Here is an 8236-nt window from a genome sequence, read left to right on the forward strand (position 1 = left end):
GAAACATCTGTCAAAGAAAAGGAAAAGGGAGGTGATGAAACCCTGAAATTTCAAGCAGATGATGAAGATACACAAATGAGGATCCTATAAACCACTGCTGATATTAAAAAGGGTAAGGGATGAGAGCAGAGCTTTGGTTGAGAAAAAGATAGTTCTGCAAAAAAGAAAAAGAAGAGGTCGGTACTTCATTAAAGAAGAGTCATGTTAGAAAAACAAGGCAATCAACCACCACAGCTTCTAAAACTAAGCCAGTTACTATTTCAACCACAACTCCTGTTCCCACAAAATCACTTGCACCTCCACCATTAACACACACCACAACCACTGCCATCCCTACTAAATCAATCACTGCCACATCTAAAACATCATCATCATCACAAACACCACCTGCGGCCATCCTTTATCAAAGAAGGAAACAAAGCAGATGGATGCTGAAATACCAAAAGAAGACCAAGCTTCAGAGAAATATATCATAAAAATGGTTCTTCAGACACTTAGAGCAGAACTACAAGAAACAGAAAAATCTCAAGACACTGCTCAAAGTTGTCATTACCAGGCATCATTCTCCAAACTCATCATTCAAATAAACCTCTCCCAAGAAACCTACTGGACTCAAAAATACTAAAGTGGATGTCTGATCAAAAGACCCACGTATTGACTTTGCTCAGGTTCAATGGTGAAGTGAAGCATATATCAAGGGAAACAACACTTGGCCTGGGTGTTGAAGATTTGTAAGATCTCCTTGAGCTTACACTGTGCAGGGATGAGGATGACACAGATTCCATGAACTTTGAATTACAATTCAAAGGACAATTCAGGGGATTATTGATGAGAAATAAAGATCCTGAATAATGAAGTGTTTTGGCATCATCTGTTCCAGGGGGAGATTGTTGGGATTGAGCCCTACAGAGGAACAGATGATGTAAAGCCAAAACTGGTTCAAAACAGTGGATTCATCATAAGCAGCGGTTTACTCTAAACTTTCCCCTTGACAGTGGCTCGAACATCTGATATGCTCCAAAGTACTGCTCCTATAAACATCTGCTGAACTACAACTGCTGATTCTACTCAAGGACCAATGAAGACTAAAAGCTCTGCTGCTCAATCTACTGCCTTGGTTCAAGCACTGCTGATCATGACAAGTACTGTTGGGTTCACAGCAGTGGAAGGATGCAGCAGCAGTTTATGTTTGTTCTATGTAATGTAATGTAATTTCAGTAGTTAGCAAAGCAGTAGTTGTATAGATCAGTAGTTAGAGTTTGTTAGGTTGTTAGATGTCACTTTCATGGTGACGTCAGCTGAGATGCTTCAGTGGTTTGGACTGCCTATAAATGGAACAGTACTCTCTACTGTTACATTTGATCGACTGAGTGGATTCTTCTTCTTCAGTCCAATCCTTTCATCTTGTGCAACCAACCTTGGGGTATCAGGCTGAGGGGGAGTATAGTATTGTAAGCATGCTTGTAATCTTTTGATTTTCATTGTAATCATTCAACTCAAAGTAAAACAAGTGTTTAAACATACTATTCTCTTCTATGTTTGTGTTTACAAAGTTTGTATCCATTTCCGCTGCACTTTTCACAGTTTAATATTCTCTGAATGATCAAAATATACAAACAAACACAATCATGAGAGCCTCGGATCCTAACACAGTTACCACCAAAGTCGATGACACAAGAACGGAGCATGTCCTCTAGGGTTTGAATAGTACGCTCGGTCTGCCCATCCGTCTGAGGATGAAAGGCCGTGCTAAGATTCAAGTGCGAACCCATAGCGGACTGAAATGTTTGCCAAAGGCGTGAAGTAAAACGACCATCACGGTCCGAGATTATGTCAAGAGGTATACCATGACGGCATATAATCTCATCAGTATAGACTCGAGCAAGTTTCTCCACTCGGTAATCTTCACGAATAGGAAGAAAGTGAGCGGATTTGGTCAATCGATCAATAATCACCCAGATACTATCGTGACCTTTAGAGGTGCGGGGTAGTTTGGCAATAATATCCATAGCGATACTGTCCCATTTCCAAACTGGGATTTTGGGTTGTTCTAAGAGTCCAGAGGGACGCTGGTACTCAGCTTTTACCTTCGAGCAGGTAAGGCACTTAGACACATATACAACAATGTCCCTCTTAATGCCAGGCCACCAGTAAGTCGCACGCTGTTGGACCATGTTCCGACCCTGAATAGTCAGTAGAGAACATTCATCTTCACGTACGAAGGCGGAATCAACGTAAATGAAGTTACAACAGCTTTCCTATTCAATTCCTTTCCTTTTATTGCTTTCTGATATTGATTTGACAGAGTTTCGGTAACAAAAGCTCTCAACAGATCCGCTTCAACATACATGCATCCAATGACAAGGTTTCGCTTATGACTGCTATTTATAGTCCATGTGGTTTCGCTTGAATGGCATGACGAATAAGCGAAACCTTCTCAAATACCTAATAAGCGAAACTCTTTATTGACTAATAAGCGGAACTACTTCTATCTATGACACAAAAGCGAAACTATCAACATAAAACCTAATTTTGACATTCTAGCTCCTATGTTGACCTATCTTGACCTAAGACATAATGCAGACGTAGTCAACAGACATTTCATGCATCAACACACGCAGATCCTGGTACATCTTATCGGCGCCTGGATGGATAGAGTAGCGGGATTTGTGAGCCTCGGTCATAATGATCTTACAGAGATTATCATGATCTGGCACCCAGATGCGATTTAGATAGTACTACAGACCATCAGATTTAGTTTCGAGCTGATTCACATTAGCGCCATGAACTTCAACAATTAGACCTCCTTCATTTGCTGACGAAAACTGAGCTTCACGAATACAAGCATGCAGATCACTAGAGATACGAATAGCCTTGAAATGGGTTTTACGACTGGGGCGTTAGCTACTACATTCACCTTGCCAGGATGATAGCGAATTTCGCAGTCGTAGTCGTTAAGCAATTCCACCCAACGTCTCTGTCGCATGTTCAGCTCTTTTTGGTCAAAGATATGCTGAAGACTCCTATGGTCGGTGAAGACCACACACTTAGTACCATAAAGGTAGTGTCGCCAGATCTTCAACGCAAAAATAACTGCACCAAGCTCCAGATCGTGAGTAGCATAGTTTTTCTCATGTACTTTGAGCTGACGAGAGGCATAAGCAATAACCTTGTCCTGCTGGATGAGCACACGACCCAATCCATGGTTCCAGGCATCACAATATACCACAAAATCGTCGTTGCCATCAGGTAGAGTTAACACAGGAGCATTACACAAAAGATTCTTAAGGGTTTTAAAGGAGTTCTCTTGCTCGGGACCCTAAACAAAAGGTTTCTCCTTTTGGGTTAGCGTAGTAAGAGGAACAGCGATTTTTGAAAAATCCGCGATGAACCGGCGGTAGTAACCCGCTAATCCTAGAAAAGAACGAATCTCGGACACGGATTTAGGCGTACACCAACTCTTCACTGCCTCAATCTTAGAAGGGTCAACATGAATACCCTGTCTACTAACAACATGGCCAAGAAATTGCACTTCGTCAATCCAAAACTCAGACTTAGAAAATTTCGCATACAGACGTTCACCACGTAAAAGTTCAAGCATAAGACGTAAATGGCGGGCTTGATCCGCTTTAGACTTAGAATAAATAAGAATATCATCAATAAAGACTATCACAAAGCGATCCAAATAGGGTTTACAAACACGATTCATAAGGTCCATGAACACTGCAGGTGCGTTGGTCAAGCCAAAAGGCATGACTACGAACTCGTAGTGCCCATATCGAGTACGAAACACAGTCTTAGGAATATCATCTTCAAGGACATGTAGTTGACGATATCCCGAACGTAGGTCAATCTTAGAGAAACAGGACGCGCCTTGTAGTTGATCAAACAGGTCATCGATACGAGGAAGCGGATAACAATTCTTCATGGTAAGCTTATTCAGTTCATGATAGTCGATACACATACGGAAGGAACCATCCTTCTTCTTGACGAAAAACACGGGAGCACCCAACGGGGAGGTACTTGGACGAATAAAACCCTTATCGAGTAACTCCGGAGTTGACTAGACAACTCTTGCATCTCAGAAGGTGCAAGGCGGTAAGGAGCCCTGGCAACAGGAGTCGCACCCGATAAGAGATCAATACGAAAGTCAACGGATCTGGGAGGAGGAAGACCAGGAAGATCTTCAGGAAAGACATCGATGAAGTCACACACCACTGGAACGTCGCTTATGTTCTTCCCCTTGCCTTTCTGTTCCACCACGTGGGCCAAGAAGGCAAGGTTCTATTTACGTAAGCTTCTGCTCGCTTATGTGCATGACATCAATCTCAGTCCTTTTAAAGGTCGGTGTCCATAGATGGTCAAAGTATCACCAGAGGGAAGAGGAAGATTGTGACAACTCGTATTTTGAACCTAACCTAGTATGACTCGCTTGAACCTTATGTGAATATTTGAACTGATTGTGTGAACTTGAATGTTATGTGATTATGATTTTTGTGACATTGTGCATCGGATATAAACGGACCAAACTCCAACCTACTTGCCTACACAACCCATTCGGTCCATGCGGTTGGACTCGAGACCTTGGGGACGGCCCAAGTAGGGGTCGGCCCACCTTTCTTAAACATGTAAACACTATGGGGGGTTTTTGGTTCTCTCATTGTTACAACAACACAAACACACACAAACCCTAAAGAACTCTCTCCCTCTCGTTTTCCCTTGGAACCCAACGGCAACACATCAACATCGAAGTTCTTAGGATCTCGGCTCATATCGCGATCTAGTTAATCACTTCACATTCTCGGTTAGCATATCACACCTTCGGATGTTACATGATGATTATACTAAATAGTTATGTTCTTGTGAATAGAATTGAATATTGATCATATAACTTAATGGATTTGTTATATAACATGCTCACAGATTTGTTATACACATGACTAGGTTGCATGCTAGTGTAGAATCGGCTAGTTTGGTGAACCGATAGTATGATTAGTTGTTGATGAATTAACTGTTCTTGATAATGATATGAATACAAATGAAACTGTTTGAAATCGTGTTTGATCTGATTGTGAAACTGCCATAGATGTTTACTGAATTTACGGAATGATTGTTGCTGTGTAATCAAGGAAAGTTGTTACATGCACCGTTGCGACACCGATTGCGAGTCGGAATCACCCGTTGCGACTCGAAACCGACACAAAACAGCATGAACCGAGATCACGGTTGCGAGTCAGGATGCGACTCGAAACCAGACCATGACAAGCCGAAACCACAGTTGCGAGTCCCGTTGCGACTCGTAACCTCCTTTGGTTGCGACTCGAAATCTCAACACCTATATGACTCGAAACTTCCTTCGTTGCGACCCGAGACCTCCGGTCTCGACTCGAGGCCCTTATCACACGTACACTTTGTTATTGGGCCTGCACACTATCACGAGCCCAACTGATTGGGCTGAACACTTGGACTATGCTTGTTATGTAACTGCTTACGCTGATACCTATACGATGATGAATACTTGTACAACCTGTTACAATACGTGTGGAACCTACGTGCAATACTTGAATACGAATCTGATTGGTATGATAACTTTGGTAGGACGTGGTTGATCGCTTTTTAACTTAATTGAACTGTGTGTACCATACCGAGCAATCCCAGGTGAGTTCATTGCATTTTCTCGAGCATGCGTCCCGGTGGTTTGGGACAACTGGTAAACATTTGGAAGGGAAACTTTGGGTAAACAACTTAATCGGTTTTGGTTCTTGCCTGGAGGGCAATGGGGGTAATTAGTTGATAGCGCTATTAGGTACTAATTATCTGGGTTTCACTATGGTTGTTCAGAGGCACACTCCTCGGTTACGTAAGGGCGGTTCCCCTAGGGTAACTAACCGGACAACATAGTGGGTTGCTTAGAGGCACACTCCTCGGTTACGTAAGGGCGTAGTCCCTAGGGTAATCTAACTTGAGCAACATCGTAACATATCATTGAATCGTATTAACATCTATCTGGTAACACCACGCGTAACAACACCTTGAACTCACCAGCGTAGTCTGACACACTTGTTTGCATGCTTGTAGGTCATTAACACTGGAAACATGGACTTGCTATCTGGGAGTGCTGGAGTTGTCATGGATCGAAGCTATGAGATTACTAGTATTGACACTTTGGTTTTGAGTTATTATGAAACGATTACAAAACAATTTATTATATGCTTCCGCTACTCGACATTATTGAATTGATAACATGTTTTTATTAAGTATTTTCTATTGGTTCAATGTGATTGGTGGCTCAGACTCTGATGTGTAACACGCCTCGCGGAGGTTTCCGCAGGTGGTATTTTGGGGGTGTTACAGTTTGGTATCAGAGCCACTGGTTATAGTGAACTAGGTTTTAAAACGTTTTGTAAAACCAGACTATAACCGAACGTCTTCGAAAATCGATCATGACACTCAGCACCAGATTGCAAGGTTCGTTACCCTCTCACTTTATACATTACTAGCTTAGCAGTCACACACTCACAACGTATATGAACTGAAACGTATGACACCATAGTGACTTGATAGTGTGACACTACTCTTCGACTCATGTAGATCATAGACCTGTAATACCGTCTGTTGTGTTATTTGAACAGGGGAAACTTCGAGCGCAAGCTAAGAGGCTCTGAGATGAACATGCAAATCGCCTTATTATTATGGGTGCACACTTAATAATAACGCGGGGTGCATGCAAGTCCCAGTGCGGCTTATCGAGCGTGAGAAGGGTTCTGCCTTACTATGTGTGAACTTAGTAGTACGCAAATATCAGTATGATACTTGACTCCTGTTCCATTTCGATTTCTAAATCGGTTTATTCCCAACTATAGAAACATGAGTGGACGAGGACACGGACGTGGCAACATCAACATGACTCAGGCTGAGTTGAATGACCTAATCAATACCCGCGTGGCTGAGGCTTTAGCAGCCTATCAAGCTGGTACGGAATGTACCAAGTACTCTTTACTCTTATACCACGTACACGTCTTTTCATTCCTATAATGTGTTTCCTCCCGTTATTTAGGTCAACAAGTGCAACCTCAACCCAACCAGCCTGTGTGTACATTCAAAATGTTTATGGACTGCAAGCCACAGACCTTCACTGGAACTGAAGGGGCTGTGGGACTCCTAAGATGGTTCGAAAAAGCAGAGTCTGTGTTTGCTATCTGTAACTGTCCCGCTGGGGACAGGGTGAAATATGCTGCGGGTACCTTGGCTGATGGTGCCCTAACATGGTGGAACGCCCAAGTACAGTTGTTGGGCATCGAGGCAGCGAATGCCACAACTTGGGAAGATTTTAAAGAACTGATCAGGGAGGAGTACTGTCCTCGGGACGAGGTCCAGAAGTTGGAAAATGAATACTACGACTTGAAGATGGTTGGATCTGAAGTCGAAGCGTATGTGAAGCGATCGTATGAACTGGCCGACATGTGCCCGAACTTGTCCCGGCCTATGTCTCGGAGAATTGAGTTATTCATCAAAGGGTTGCCTCCGCGTGTGAAGAGCTTGGTCACTGCAGCCCATCTCAATGATTTGACACAGATCGTTCGTCTGACTCATAAGATTGTGGACCAAGAGGTGGAAAGCGAATCGTTACCTCCGCGCATTTCAGCCACTGCTGCTGCGACACCCACTGCTACTGCATCTGCTAATGATAACAAACGAAAGTGGAGCGACTACGACAAAGCATCCAATGCTGGTCAGACTCAGAAAAGGCCAGACAACAGCAACCGCAACGTCAGCCAGTCGTCTTCTGTCAATCAAGGCCAGGGAAGTGGCCACAGCCAGGGTTCATATGCAGGGAGAAAGCCACGGTGTAACAAATGTGGCTATCATCATTGGGGGCCGTGTGGTCGGATGTGTAACAAGTGTGGTAAGCCAGGCCATGAGGCCAGGGATTGTAGAACCTCACAACCCAAACACCAGCAGCAACAGAACCAGCAAAACCAGAGACAACAGGGGCAACCACCCCAGCAGAACCAGGGTTTCAGAAAGGGGTGCTTTCAGTGCGGTGACGAGGGTCACTTTAAGCGGGATTGCCCTCAGTTAAACCAGAACGCTAACGACAACAACCGCCCGAATAATAACAATGCTGGGAACAACAACAACAACAATAACAACAACGGCAACAACGGGGGTAATGGTGCTCGGGGCAGAGTGTTTCAGCTTGGAGCAGGGGATGCCAGGAATGACGGCAACGTTG

The sequence above is a fragment of the Helianthus annuus genome, chromosome 3 (assembly GCF_002127325.2).
Source record: "Helianthus annuus cultivar XRQ/B chromosome 3, HanXRQr2.0-SUNRISE, whole genome shotgun sequence".
Lineage (NCBI taxonomy): Eukaryota > Viridiplantae > Streptophyta > Magnoliopsida > Asterales > Asteraceae > Helianthus > Helianthus annuus.